Source organism: Ambystoma mexicanum, chromosome 6p, assembly GCF_040938575.1.
Source record: "Ambystoma mexicanum isolate Mex_15411 chromosome 6p, UKY_AmexF1_1, whole genome shotgun sequence".
NCBI classification, from domain to species: domain Eukaryota; kingdom Metazoa; phylum Chordata; class Amphibia; order Caudata; family Ambystomatidae; genus Ambystoma; species Ambystoma mexicanum.
In genome coordinates this window covers 422782737-422798974 of record NC_090935.1, presented here as the reverse complement: position 1 = coordinate 422798974, position 16238 = coordinate 422782737, and positions in this window count along the sequence as shown.

Below are 16238 nucleotides of genomic sequence, written 5' to 3'. Positions count from 1 at the left end.
GGTGGCAGGGCCCTTGCTTGGATAAAGTTTGTACAACTGCCTCTCCTGGATAGGTCACTGGGATCCATCTTGACCGCCAATTGAGGGCCCTGTAGTGGGCATAAAATGCCACCCAATGGATGGTATACCATCTGCGACTCTCTCTGGGATTTGCTTGCCTTGTATCATAGTCAACGAGGAAACCTGTGCTGTGTAGGATGTTTAAACTGGGCGATATCTAATTCAGGGGAATTTCCACCCACCCCAAACCAAGTGCGCACATTTCTCCTTTATTTAATAAAGTTACTTTTATGAATGTGGGACCCCAATTTAATAGAATTGATTCCCCAAAGCTTCCCTCCCCTTCTGGAGCAAGAAACACACAGGGCTGCACAGACAGTCTATTTATTGACCTAATAGAAATAATTGAATCAGATTACAGATAAACAAATTGATTCTTCAAAAAAAAGTCAAATGGTCAAAAAATAATCAACACAATAGTCACATTACTTTTCAATGCCACAGATGTGGAAAAAGAAAATGTAGTAACACACACTTCACAATAAGTATCTATGCATCTAATTCATCCTGAGCACACAGGTACAATAGATTGGATGCATCAGAGTTCAGGAGGAATCTTTCACTGGTGAAAACAACAAAGTAGTTATAATATCCCTGCCTATCCAATTCTAGCTACTTACCCTGTTTTCAAAATACCACCCCTCTTTACTCAATAGATTGGTCAGAGTATCAAATCAATTGTAACACGCTATCGGACCTTCGGATGTGTGAATGGCTTGTAAACAAAGAAAATGTATGTTCAGCAGTATGTTGGTACAAATTTTCCCTTCAGTGATATTTCTATTCAATGGGCATCTGGAACAACGGAAAGAAATGGACAGGGAAAGTCACCCTCTTCCTTTTATCTTGAGCAACACAGCAATAATATCAATATTCTGCTTGATTATATATGCAGGAATTACTTAAATTATCTTCTTTTTCTAGGTATGCACACAGTAATATGAAAATGTCGACCCCCGTTAATAGTTCTTCTGTCCTAAACGTCATCGCCAGAGAAAAGGGTCAGGTGGATCTCACTGTAGACACACCATGGGGCGTAATCTATGAAATATATTGTTTTCCAGAAGCACATACTCTTCTGAAATGTTCCCCAACTTCTTGGGATGCACAATTAATGTATCTATTTCCACCCCTCAGTACAAAACAATTATAGGGTCCAGGATGTATTCTAATTCCCTTTATAGGACCCCTGCCCACAAGATTACTTCCCTTTTAGATAAAACTCACATCAGGCTTTGTTTGGCTCAATCACAGACAGGTGGGAACCCGCTTAAGGACTAGTTCAATTCTCCCCCTCTAGCAACAGGTGAGCATCACCCAGTAAGATAGGATCCACTTTTCTCCAGAGCCTGTCTACTTTCTCTTCCACTGAAGAAGGCCTGGGCCTTAAACTCCTATTCAGCCTCACTTTCCGTCCATCAAAGGTACAAAAAGGAGAGCAAATCTATTCCTTCTCCTTCCTATCGTTAGCATGTCTTCTTTCTCTCCATCAGTCAGTGAGTGAGCGAGTTAGTCCCTTCAGTAAGTGTCAAGAGTGATCCCCAGTTTCTCCTGTGTTTGATCTTTCATAGAACAGAAAACCCCACCTTTTTGAGGTGTGTATACTTTCCCCAATCTAACTGGTCAATGTATATGATTGGACAATGTTCCAAATGTGACTTCACAATAGACATACCCCTTCGAAGTCATTGGACATATTAATGAAAGAGCTAGTGGGGTTGGAGAAACCTCTACACCCAGTTTCCCTCCCATTTAATGTGATGTCATCTCAGGGATGTCTTGCATTAAATATTACGACCTTCTCAAACATTCCATTCCAACTATGTGACTACTTTGAGAATCAACTCACCAGATTCCCATTGCTGGTACAAATCTGTTGATGCAATCTTCTCATTATAGCGTGAATATATGAATGCAAGGACATTTGACACACTAGCATGCAACTTTATTTGCAAAAACATACAAATGTGCCTAATTTGCATATTTAAAATACATTTTAAAAAATTATTTTCAGCTGAACATTTCAGTGCCCAAATGAGTTCTCTAAGAGGTGTTATTGGTTCCAGAGATACAGGTTATATAAAGAATTCAGTGTACATTAAAATGGCATTTTCTTTGATACAAAAATATGGCACTGTTCATCTGCCTAGATAGAACACTAGGATCATAGTAATTTGCTATTGGGTTTGGGCTGGAAATCTGCTCTTGTTGTCTGAGGCCAGGCCTATATGGTCTTTATGGCCCAGTGCCTTTGTAATTTGAATATCTGTCTCCTCTTGAGATATTTCCAGACTTGCAGTCCTATCAAGTGTTAAATTCTTCCCATCAGAAAGGTCTATACAATGGTGTTGATAGACTGAACTGAAGAGAACCATAGATTAATCTGAATGTAAATTATTTTTTTAAATGTTTACCTCTAATAGATACACAGGGCAAGTAATAGAATTCAACAATTACACTTTATGGCACGGTCTGTTTTGCTTCGCCTGTTTGAATAAGAATCCTTATCTGCAGTGGGCAGTTCCAAAGAGTTTATTAGCATTGTAAGGGAATGTATCTGTACTCACTTCGTGTATGCTGGGGTTGGGGATGGCTTTGTGAGTTGACAGGATAGCCATGTGTCAGAATTCAGTGCTGCCTCCATTTAAAGTTGGTTTCAATCACAGGTGCAACTTTAAATGTGCATATTTTCATAAAACATCACAGTTCATATTGCATTGGTTTATCAAACCCCTATCAACATTTGACATTGGCTCTCATTAGGACCCTGGCGGTAAGGGGTTTGCGCCAGCGTTAGCTGCGCCGACCCCTTACCGCCAACTACGAGTTCCCATAGCGCCATGGTCATTTTTCCGCCCGCTTTTTGCGGGCGTAAAAATCCATGGCGCTATGGGACCTTGGTGTTAATTACGCCACCGTAATTTACGGTGGCGTAATTAACGCCTTCCCCACTCACATTGAGCCCTATGGGGCCGAAATGGGAATGGGGAAGGGTAAATGGGTCAATGGGGACTTACCGCCCCGCCGACCTCGGAATGGGGCGGTAAGTCCGCCATCCGCCATGGCGTAAAGGGACTTTGCGCCATGGCGGAAAAGTCCGCCGACGGCGGAAAAAATCCGCCAGGGTCCTAATGAGGGCCATTGTCATCATCTGAAGGTTTCCTTAGCCTGACCTTTATTTCTGGAGAAGAAAACAAACACACACAGCGGACAAAAAATACAAATCCATTTTCCTTTCTTGAAATTCTGTTCTCTTTCTCATCAGGTTAAGCAGTTCCCCATTTAAACATAAATTGCAGGTTATTTTCAGGTACTTGAAATGTTCATCCCAGGTCTTGTCAGTGAGTTTTGGGTGGCTGTAAAACATTAAAAATTTCGTTTGCACATGTGTTTCACAACTGCTGTGCACAGACTGCAGTTTACATATGGGTGTTACGTCCTGCTCTGCATCTTTTCTCATTAATTAAACATCTCTACAGTTGGTGAAATGTGCATTCCCTCATTTACATGTAGCAAACCCCTGAAACAACGTGCCATGAAACATATTTCAGGGAAAACAAAGGTGTAACACGCTATTTGCTTCAACAGTGCCCATGCATTCAGCACTGCAAAAAAGTTAAGAGATGAATAATCGTGGTGCTCTCAGATTGATTCTGCATGCTCACCAGCATGAGTCTCCTGATTAGGGTCTTTCAGACGAAAATTCTCTTAAGCTGAAGCAGGGTGCAAACAGAGCCTGCTTAAGATGCAATGTTCCAAAGTCAGATTGACAGAGGAAGAACCCTTGCGATGATGAGTATACTTCATTGGGAGATTACACTACCTGCGATCAAAGCAAACCAGAAGCCGGGCACTGTTTTTCAGGTTTGGTAGAAGGGCTTTCAGTAGAAAGAGAAGTGTGACAACACCAGTGTTGCCGTGGAGTTGTTGACTATGGGTATGATCAGTGAAAGTGGGTAGTCAGTAAATCTGGCCTTTTCTGGAAGCGTTAAACAATCTGATGAAAACAAAGCTGATGGCAAGAATGGTTATACCCTTGATAAAGTTTAATGCTCCTGGCCCATTACTGGTGAAACCAGAAACAGTCTGCTAGCTGGATTATGGCGGAATCTTACTAATAGACTTTTTGTTTTCATGCCAATAACTGGACCAACAAGGGTTTACCCTGGCATGAAATAGTTGATACCAGGCAGTTTACCTGAATACAAAGAACTCTACCCCATGTCTGTACAGAGCTCTATAGTTTTGCACTATATAAAACCCAGCATATGCATACATATAAAGTGCCTCCCACCATCTTGGCCTGATGAGATTCATGGTGAAAGAACTCAGCTGATGTGCTGCATTTTGGAAACTGTAATTCAATACATACTTTTCTCTCCCCAGACAGAACACAAGTAGTTATCAGTTAGCTTATTGCCACGTGACTTGTAAGCCCTCCTGTGATTTTGGCATAACCTACTAGAACTGTTGTGGGTTTTGAACCTAATGTAAATATTGAAGGGTTTTATCAGGATAGGGAGTTTTGGCTGCAGATGACTTAGTCGAAGAAGAATGAATCACATTTTTTACAACGGGTTTTGCCTCAAATATATGTGGGGGGGGGGGTTAGGTGAATAAATAATGTAGGGGTATTAATGTGGGTAAGTGCAGGGGCTCTCCCATAAACATATTTGCGGCAAAATCGGCAAGTAAAAAAAGAAGAAATTTGATGAAAACATTTCGATGAGATCACATAGAACCGTTTTATCATTTGTTCTTTTCTTTGCCCAGAAATGTTGTATCGTGATAAAAATGTATTCATGCAAATGAGATAATGGAGAAGTATATAATAAAATTTGATGACAAAACATGTGAGCACAGATTGGAACACAGTGGCTTATTTATTTATATATATTTTGTGATTCTTATGGTGCGAGCTGCCAGCACAGTCACGTCATAGTACCCTAAGGAGGGGTAAGGAAGGGTACAGTACCTGATCGTTCACAGACCTGGAGGGAGGAAGGTTAAGTGAAAAAAGCAAGTAAGTGCAAATGTTAAATGTGCAAAAACCCCAGTAGAGCAATGGAATAAAACAAGTGAAAATGTGTCATCAGGCCAATGATGACAGAGGCACTTTCCTGATGGAATTACACGTTAGTAGGACATCCAAATCAGGTATCAGGGGACGAAGGGCTTTTTAAACATGAAGGCTCTAAGTCCTTTCTGCGACGAAAGAGACGGTTCTCTTCAGCTGTGAGGGTGATTGGAATCCCAGCCAGCTCGATAGATAAGTCAGGGAGCCTAGAAACTGACACAAGCAGAGGAGGGACAGCGCAAGGGGGAGGAGGGACAGCGCAAGGGGAGGGAAAGAGTAATGGGGAAGAGGGACAGCGCAAGGGGAGGGAAAGTGTAATGGGGAAGAGGGACAGCGCAAAGAGGAGGGACAGAGCGAGGGGGAAGGGGCAGAGCAAGGGGGAGGTGCAACAGTGCAAGTGGAAGATAACAACACAAGGGGGAGCAACAGCACAAAGAGGAAAGGAGAAACAGCACAAGGGGGAAGGATGGACAGCACAAGGGGCAGGAGGGACAGTGCAAGGGGGTGGAGGGACAGCACAAAAGGGAGATGGATTAGTGCAAAGGTGGAGGGGGGACAGCTCAAGGCGGGAGGAGGGACAGTGCAAGGGGGAGGGATAGCACAAGGGGGGACAGCACAAAGAGTAGGAGGGAATACACCAGGGGGAGGAGGGAAAACACAAAGGTGATAGCACAAGGGGAGAGGACGGCCAGTGCCAGGGAGGATGTCACAGTGTAAGGGAGGACCGAGGGACAATGCAAGGGGGAAAGGAGCTATAGCATAAGGGGGCAGGGGCCACAATGCAAGGGGAAGGGGTGGCAGCGGAAAGGGGAAGGAGACACAGCACAAGGGGGAAGGAGCCTCACCAGAAGGGGTAAGTAGACACAGCACAAGTGGGATGGAGCAACAGTGCAAGGGAGGAAGGACAGCACAAATGGAGAGGAGGGACAGTGCAAGGGGAGAGGAGGGACAGCACAAGAGCACGAGTAGGGACAACACAAAGAGGGAGGAGGGACAGCACAAGGGGGAGGAGGGAAAGGAGCAACAGCACAAGTGGGGAGTGACAACTCTTTGTTGCATGTATAATTGCAGCCTTTGGTCGTTGTTGTCCTATATTGTAGTTTTGATTCAATGTGATTTCTTACAAGGACACCTGTATGTTGTCAGTGGCACTGCATCTATTCAATGAATTAAAACTTGCAGATATCTTGACAAATTATTTTATTGTAGAGGTGCAGTACCACTGACAACATACAGATGTCCTAATAAGATATCACAATGAGATTTCTTATGAGGACATCTGTATGTTGTCAGTGGCACTTCTCCTCTCCAGAACCTAAAATAAAATAAACAAGAACCTGGGAAACATGAAATAGAAATGGAAACCGATTGTGAGCAGAAGTAAATATCTATCAGTGGTACTGCACCTCTCAAATGAACCAGAACTTTTAGATACACCCACAACTTATTTTATTGGATACCCGGCATGCCACTGACAACATACAGATGTCCTCATAACAAATCACATTGAGATTGGAGAAGTGCAGTACCACAGAAAACAAACAGATGTCCTAATAAGATATCGAAGATTTCTTATTAGAACATCTGTATGTTGTCAGTGGTACTGCACCTCTACAAAAGTAATCGCTCTTATGGTAAGAGTATCTAGAAACGCAACGGGGACAGGAAAGTAGCCAAATATAGCCCAACTCAACACCTTATGACTGTGAAAAGAAAGATCACTATGCCACCCCAGCTTTGAAAGTGACGCAATCAAATGACTTGCTACTGAACTTCTGATTGGGAGAAAATTAGCTAAATAAGCCACTATTGGATTGCATTGGCATAATGGAACAAGACATACCATTTAGTCTGTCAGACGATTATGCCACAGTGTTTTCAGGTATCATGCCAACACAAAGTCAGCTTTCTGGCATCTTCAATTGCTCTTCTATACCATTTAGTCTGTCAGACGATTATGCCACAGCGTTTTCAGGTATCATGCCAACACAAAGTCAGCTTTCTGCCATCTTCAATTGCTCTTCTCTGGAGCAGTGGTGTTGGCAATATGCACCAACACGAAACATCATGTATTGAGAAAAGCAGGAAATAGGCCTTTTCCTCGTATTGACCATCACTATGAAACGACATCCCACCAGGCGTTCACATGAACCCAACTCTCCAACAGTCCAGGAAAAGAGTTTACCTTGTGTGACCATTTGCCACAGACCATAGGACCATTACAGTTTTGAGAAAAAAAACAAGAGCCCTGAACTTCTGAGGTTGAGAGGTCCCCAAAATGTATCTCATAAAATGGTCTGTGATAGGACTCCAAAGACCAACGCCACTCCATAAACAACAATGCCATGTGTGAGGGGTTTGAAATGTGAGGCTTACAACTTTTGGATAATTTCTCAAAATATGCCATTTTATCAAATTATACATTTCATCAAACGCCTCACTATCCCTAACCTGAAGAGGATTTCCCTGCCTATCAAAAGAAAATAGGAAACACTCTAACAAAAGATATCTGGCCCTCACGCGTAAGCATAAAATACACAAGAAAATATATGGCAAATCACTACAAACATCAACAATGGTATTTCTCATATATTCACAGTCTCTCTTTATAACCTGAGTGAACTCCTCTTCCCCGGGGGTTTCAAGTTAGGTTCAGTTCAACAGAAAGAAGCAAGGAAATCCAGGTTTGCAACAAAGTTCCAATTCAATTCTTGGCTCCCTAACTTTGTCACAAGAAAGTTCAGTTAAAAAATTGCTGATCAACAGAAAGATTTCTTCTTCTTCCTTGAATAATAATTTTCACATTGACAATTAGCATCAATGAGGGTCTGGGTCACGATGCTTTGCCACAATTTAGAAATGTGAAAAAAAAAATACATTTCCTTGTCAGATTCCAAAGAAACACAACTTCTGGCAAGGTACAAAAAACACGGCTTCTTGATAGCACTTCTCAAGTCTCTTTTTTATAGCATCACAGTTTATATCTTTGTCAGGATGACTTCACAGCACCACTGCTTCTACCTGGGTAACTCTCATACAAGGTTAACCTCTGCAAGGATTTTGCCATGCAGGTCTTCTCTCATGCCCCATAGTGTTTCACATTCAAATGGACTTCTGACGTTTTACATCTGCTGACAACCAAAGGTTTTATCACAGCTTCATCTGTCTGCAACTTTGTGATTTTTAGTATCTTTCCACAAAAGACATTATTCACATCAGTGTTCCTCAACACCATCATGTAGACAAGGCCCTCTTCCTCCGACCATTCACCTTGCAGAGGATCAGCCTCTTTGCCACGTATCTTTCTGCAACATTAATATTTACCACAGCTTCAGCAGTTTGCACCTTTGTGACTTTGAACAACTTTTCAGAAAGGACAAGATCCACTTTGTTGCTCTTCAACACTTCCAAGTAAGCAAGGCACTCTTCCTGTTAACATTCACCTTTCAGAAGGGCAGCCTCTTTGCCACTCTTGTCTTTCTGCCACATCCACAACCAGAATTGCCCGTAAGAATGTAATTCCACCTTTCCTCCATATGGTTTTTTCAATACGAGTTATACCAATGTTTAGGGATAATTTACAACCAACAGGCTTCACCTTTTTACACCCTTGCATTCACCTCTTTGCTTTCTACCCACCAAAGTAGCTTACTTATATGCCTGGTGTTAGTCTCTTTTGGCTAAAGACATTACTTGCATAACTCTTGGCTTGGCCAATGTTTGTGTCGCCCTTGGCCTAAGGAAATGCTTGCACCATTCTTGGCTTTGGGAAAGTGCTTGTTTCACTATTGGCTTCGGCAATGCGTGTTTCACTCTTGTATTGGGCAATGCTTGTTTCACTCTTAAACTCACAATTAAATGTTCAGTCACTTAACTGCAGCACTAAATAATCATCAACAGCTTTACAATTGACTTGTTGTTTAGCCTTTACCTCGGCATCACTTTTTAAGCACACACAACCAGTCTTTCATATGTTTTCCAAAGTTTAGGATTCAACTAACTAACATGGTTCAGACTGTTTTACTCTTACACAAGTGCTATCACAGCTTTCACTCATTTGCAAGTGATTCTGCTGAGCTATAGTTGCTTGCTTTTGTTCGGGCAAGGGATTATAACACTCGATAACACTCACTGGCTTCTGTCTGGCTCCCTTTGCATATCAAAGGACTTGAACTGCTTTGGGCTTCCTTTGGGCACACACCCTTCCTCTGTGAAGGTGTCTTTGGCCCAGCCACACAGTCATGGTGCTCCTCTTGCCTCTGGGACTCTCGGCTGCACACCAACACTCAACCACGATCCCTGGCATGCTTCTTGCTGCAAAATCTCTACAATCAAGTTAACGTGGGGAAAGGCAGTCTTCCTTCACACCTTCCTCTGAGCAACCACTGCACTTCAGATTTAGGGGGAACAGGACAGGCAGCTGGACTCTGCTTGTTCAAAGCCCTGGTGTCTCTTCCTTCCACCAACGTCTGCTTGGATTTCCAACAACGTGCTCTTGCTCTGCTGCTGCTGCTGTTGCTGTGACTATTCCAGCCCTTTCTCCATCTAATGGCCTGCACCTGAGGGTGCCTTTCAAGCCTTTCTGCCTCCCTCGGGTGTAGGTCATTATTTAGAGCAAGCTGACAACACCTGCAACATTGCTTTTAAGCCCTCATCCTCGTCCCAGTAATTAGGAGATGATGGGACTTGTAGTCCCAACCAACAGAACTGGGTTTTCTTGTCACCTCTTTTAACTGCCAATTAGCTTCTCTTAAATGCATTCAAGTAAAAGTTACAAGAGTTTGTTTGAAAAGGAGAAGGCAATTTATTTGAGCCATTATTTATAGGTTTCCTGTCACTGTACCTCTGAGAGTAAGGGGGCTTTTTGACCTTAGAAGTCTCAAATGGTCCTTCCTTCCTTGGGGTATTTAAATATGTCAAACCAACTTTAGCCACATCCACAGGCTTAATGTGTGATTCAGACACATCATAAAGACAATAAGCCATTACATGCCTTGGTACCTTGAAAAGGTTCTTCCCTTTCAAAGATAAATATTGTGTCCCATCCCACGGTATCGCCTCACCATCCTGGACCTTGTCTCCTCCTAGGTGATCCTCCTGCATTACACCACCCCAAGATCAGGATTAGGAAGCGTCTGCCTTTTCCCTGGCCACCTGAGATGGGAATTTAGGTAGGGTTTTAGTGAGGGATCCGCAGGATTCATCATACTTGATAGCACGCTCCGGCAAGGATCCATTACTACAGTTCTCGCAGACAATTGAAACATTCATCCACATAAGACATTGCCGACTCTGTGCGTGCATTCCAGTAACTGACACTTTGAAAGGCACAGAGCTATGTCTACACATGAACGTGAGGATGGACAACCTTTTGTGTTCACTCAAACCTCCATCCACCTCTATCCTCATCAAAATGGTGCTGATGCTGTGCATTCCAGTAAATGACGCTTTGGAACGCACAGGAAAACCAACGGACACTTACTGGAAAATGAGAGCCTCTCTGCTTTCTTCACCTTTAAAGTGTCGCAAACACACAGTCCTCTCCATCCAACATAAGCAGTATCCAGACCCCTGCCCAGCCCACGGATGTAGGGACTACATCTCCCAAACTGCTTTGCTCCTGCAATGTCCCATGACAGCAGGCAGCAGCCCTGCCAGCGCCCTGGTTCTCCTGCACCATTTCAACACTATGGTGTAGGCCTAGCGCGGTGGATGGATGCTGGAAACTTCACATTGCCTCGTGGCAACAGGCACAATGACTGCTTCTCCTGGACCCATCTCCCGCTGGATTCCTGGAACTCCCATAGTGGTGCTGTGATGCCTCCCTTGTTCTCATTTCCATCAGCAGCACAAACATCTTTATCTCCATCTCCATCTTCCGTGGATTAACCATCAGCATCTCACCAGTGGTAACAACTTTAACATCCTTGTCACCATAATATGTCGTATCCTGGGTCTCAGGTAAGTGAGGCAGCACGCAGGAATAATAAAGGACCTAGGAATATACAAAAAGACAGTCTTTAATGTTACAGGTTACAGGTAAGTGGTTAAGCAGGGAGTATGCATCCACCAGGTATCAGCTCCCACCCTGAAGTCCCTTTCCAACTGTCACTCCTAGAATCTAGAGCCCCATAGAGTCCATGTTTCATCAGGCCTTCTACTAGCAGCTGGCAACTCATACACACAAGAAATCAGCTCTAGCATGTAAGACACCACAGTATTGCCCTACTACCTAAATGCTTACACATTGTTAACACAGCCTTCCCTCTTCTGGCTAGAGTGAGAAGCTTTCTCGACCTGAGCTTTACAGTTAAATAATCTATCTTGACATATACCTCAAACAGCGAAACAATCAGTATTCCCTATGCTATTTCCCACAATCATGGATTTCGGTTGACTGTGCCTATTTCCCCTCAGAGTTGACAAGCCATAACTTTTGCTTTCATAGCGTTTAGGTTAAGTTAAATGTCATAATCTGTTGTTGTAGGCCTCTTGGGATTTCTGAAATGAGAATGGCATCATCAGCAAAGAAAAGAGTCCCAAACTTTCACCCAGCTAGACTGAAAGTGTAAGCGTCAATTTCTATAATATCAATCACACAGTTTAGATACTGTGAGACGGCGGGGGGGGGGGGGGCTGTACACACCCCTACCTCATTCCTATAATCATTTTGAATAGTGGGGTAACCTCATCCCCTGCCTCTCCTTGTAGCCACAAATTTGTCTATGTAAAATAGTCTGATTATTTTTAAGAGATTTTGAGAGATTTACAATTACTCTTTCTAAGCCCAGAGTCTGTGACATGGAACTACATCAAATGCAATTTTCAAATATATGAAAGCTAAATAAATTGGCTATTTCTTAAGTAAGACAAACAGAAAATCAACCAAGTCTAAATGACTGGTCGATAGTCAATATATTTTTTCTAAAACCCGTTTGTAAAGGGGATAGAAGCTTATATGTTTCAATATAAAGACGTAGAATTCCAAAAATCTGTGAAAAAATGATTCTAGCCTAGATAGTGAATTTATTTCAATTCATATTCACATTTGTTATCATAGATATCCTTATTAAATATCCCTTGATAACTGAAATACAGTCAAAAGAAGCAAAAAGGGAAGAAAAAAACCTTTTGTGTTTCCCAATTTATTCTATTTGTCAATATAGGATACAGTGACACAAAAAATTATGTTGTTTTCTACGTAGGCAGACCTGTTAATTAATTAATGTATATTCAAATTTCAACCTGTGACATCTTAGTTCAGGCAATGTTACAAATTGATTTCTTACTTTGTTAAAACTTGTGACGTTTCTTTGCACAGGTTGCTTTCAGAAATCTCAGCATAATTCTGTGTTATTCATTTACTGTTCATTTTTTACTCTTATTATTAGTACATGCATTTTCTGAATTCAAGAGTGCCTGACTTTTTTCTTTTTACTATTTTACTATTTGCATTTGTTTGAAATTTAAGGTTTCATAATTTTTTCATTGTAAATCACTAACATTGAATTTTCGAAGTTTTTTGTATCACTGTATCTTATATTGACAAATAGAAAACAATGGGAAACACAAAAGGTTTTTTTCTCCCTTTTTACTTCTTTTGACAGTATTTCAATTATCAAGGGATATTTAATAAGGATATCTATGAGACCAAATGAGAATATGAATTGAATTTAATTCACTATCTAGGCTAGAATACATTTTTCACAGCTTTTTGGACTTCTACGTATTTATACTTCAGACCCCCACCATAGCTGCACCACCATTGGGGCAAAGCCTTTTTTGTTATTATGCTTATATGTTTCAAGCCATACTTGTAGTCATCCAAGGATCCTGTTTAGAGATATCTTTCTAGATTAATCTATTAGGGATATTGGATAATAGTTAATGGAGAGATTTCAAGGACCTTTCTTATAAATCAAAATTCTTATTGTCCCTGTAACTGCGTGGGGCCACCACCAAAACACAAGCTCATTAAAAAGCTCATTAAAAACGGAACCCTTATCTCTGAAAGTTCTTTATAAAATAGCAACTGGAATAAAATTTGAACCTGGTGTTTTATCCTCCTTTCTAATAGTAAAAGATGAAATACTAGCTTAATGTGGATTTATTTGGGATGTTTCGTCATTATCAATTATTTCCGTTCCATTATCTTCATAACAGAGGGATTGACAGTGTTTTAGTCTCTGGCTCTCCGTTGTGTTATTACCTAGCAAGGCGATTTCTTTCATGGCTCCAGTGGACCCAACTGGCCAAAAGACCTGCTGATTACTCAATGTAGAAGCTTTCTATAAAGCCAACCATAGCCGTTGGCTGAACAGCTCTTTTTTCTTGCCATTAATCTTTATATACTTCTCTTTTACTGGTAACTGCAAACCTATACCGTCCCCCCATTCACTTCGATTCAGGCTGTAGGTTCATTTTTTGCCAGCCTACATTCCAAAATGAACCATCCTGCCTTTTCTGGGGCTTGGGGGGAGTTTCTGTCGAGGCTGCACTTCCTGAGTGGAAGACATTCCATAGAACAGGCTATTTGAACAATCTTTATTCGCAGTAGAGGGGCTCCCACACCCTTCTTAACTGGGTGACAACAAAGGACTGTATGAGGTGGGTGAGAATCGAGTAGAAATCCTGGGCCTTGGCATCTGGGTAGGTGAGGAATAATCAACCAAAGTAAGTCATCATTTGTTATACCTGTGGGAATATATCAGTCCTTATTCGCTTTGGACAAACATAATTTTTTTCCTGATTGGTCCCAACATCTTTTTGCCAATCTACATAATGCATTGTAAGGGGAAGCTATAAAAAGTATCCCTACTATCATAAATACATACTCTCAACTATAACGGATGGAACACATAAGTAGTGTCCATCTCAACCCTATCCCCATCATAAGGCCTTTTGGCACAGCTGAACTTAACGCTCTAGCTCCTGAAAGCAATCTTTTCCCTTTTTATTTCAAGCTACCTTCTTGCCCACTTTGATTAATGACTCGGCTCCAGGCAAAGTATTGAATAACAAAGCTAAGGACTGGACCTGGTTCCTGTTAAATGCCTGTTCCACTGTTGCACATCAAGATCATCTTTTGACCTACTTAGCGTTTCCGTGCATGATTTATTATGTCTGACTGAAACCTAGTTCAACACATCCTCTGGACCTTAGTTTGTACAGTTATTACCTCCCAATTATACACTAAAACATCTTGACTGGCCCAGCCATCAACCGGAGTTGGTGTCGCCTTCATACACCCTGCCTCTCTTGAATGCTCTATTATTTCCCTCACACCTTGCCTTGTGAGCGTCTTCTCAACCAGTTTTCAGCTATGCCTAATTGGTCTGTTTACCGGTCCCCTTCATATCTTTCTCTAGACTTCCCAAATAGATTCTTATAACTGATGGCAGATCTTTCTCTGACTTAATGTAACTTTATTATGCTGGGTGACCTTAATGTGCATGTTAAACGACAAGGAGGACTCCCAAGCAGCTAAAATGATTGCCGGTATGGCTGATCTTGATTTGCATATTCACAATCAGCTTCCTACACATAATAAAGGTAATACCTTAGATATAATTTTCTCATTAGAAGAATCATTAGTCACCTTCACCCCGCTGCCTGTTATCTGATCTGATCATTATATTTTACCATTTTTAATTATTTAGCCTGTTGCTTCAGTTAAACCTATGGGACCAATTCGGTCCTGCCGGCGCTGTTGTTCCAAAAGGGCCCCAGATCAAGTTGCAACAACCCCTTCATTCACTTCATAACTTCTGGCCTTTAAATAATCAGCCCGTCGGGCTGAGCGGAAATGATGACTGAAATATGACTCTGAATCTCGAGCATCATACAAACAGGCCTCCCAACTTCATCACAAGGGTATTAAGGCAGCAAAATCTCCTCACTATGTAGAGCGCATCTTAACATCTACCTGTTACTCTCATGAATTGTTTAAAATCGTAAAAGAGCTATCCACTCCTACCTGCCCGGCACTTGATCCTTCTAGTTCTCAAGCAATGTGCAGTGACATCAGCTTTTTTTTCCTGGAATGAATTACCAAAATATGGAATTCTATTCTGGCCAGCGGTCCTAGTAGACCCACTGTTGATTTTCTGACTCCATGTGAATCTTCTGGAACCCCCAAATCTTTTTTTCATTTCGATGCAGTCTCAAACTAGACTATGGGCCTCATTACGAGTTTGGAGGTAGCCATGCCCTTTTTAACCCCCCCAAACCTGGGTCTGGATCCCGCAAAAGGGGACTTACCAGGCCATTCCAACCTTGGAGGGCCCGGTAAATCCCTTTCGCAGGACCCGGACCCGGTACATCCCTATTCCCATTTGAGCCCCTATAGGGCTCAACGGGAATTGGGAGGATGGCAACAACGGCTTACCAGGACATTCCAACCTTGTAGGGCCCGGTAAATCCCTTTCGCAGGACCCGGACCCGGTACATCCCCATTCCCAATTGAGCCCCTATAGGGCTCAATGGGAATGGGGAGGATGGCAACAACGGCCCCATTGATAACGGGGCCGTTTCTGCCATCCGGTAATGCTCGCGGGTGCCGCTCTGCACGCCTGGTCTGACCAGGCGGGCCTGACCGGCACCCGCAAGCATACTTGGAATGTTGCGGCGAGGTAACAACGGTGCCGGTAGCACTACCGGCGCTGTTGTTGCCTTACTGCAGCATTCAGTATGAGGCCCAATGTCTATAGCATTACACCATCTTAAATCTGTCTCGCCTGCGGATTCTATTCTGCTTCATCTGCTGCAATCTCTACCCAATGACTGCATCCCTCTATTTACAGCAGCTGTCAATTACTCATGTTCGCATGGCTTCATCCCTTCTTCTCTAAAGCATTCTATTGTGTCTCCCCTTTTTAAGAAACCTCGCCCTGATCCCTTCCTCCATGACAACTACCACCCGGTTTTGGTACTCCCAGCCTTCATGAAACTCATGGAAGTCATTGTCACACCTCAGCTTTCTAATTTTTTGGAGTCCAATGACCTTCTACACGGCTTCCAAGGAGGGTCTAGTCCCTGCTATGGGAACTGAATCAGTAATGCTCTCGGTTCTCGATGACCTGGCACTGATGCAAGACAGCAC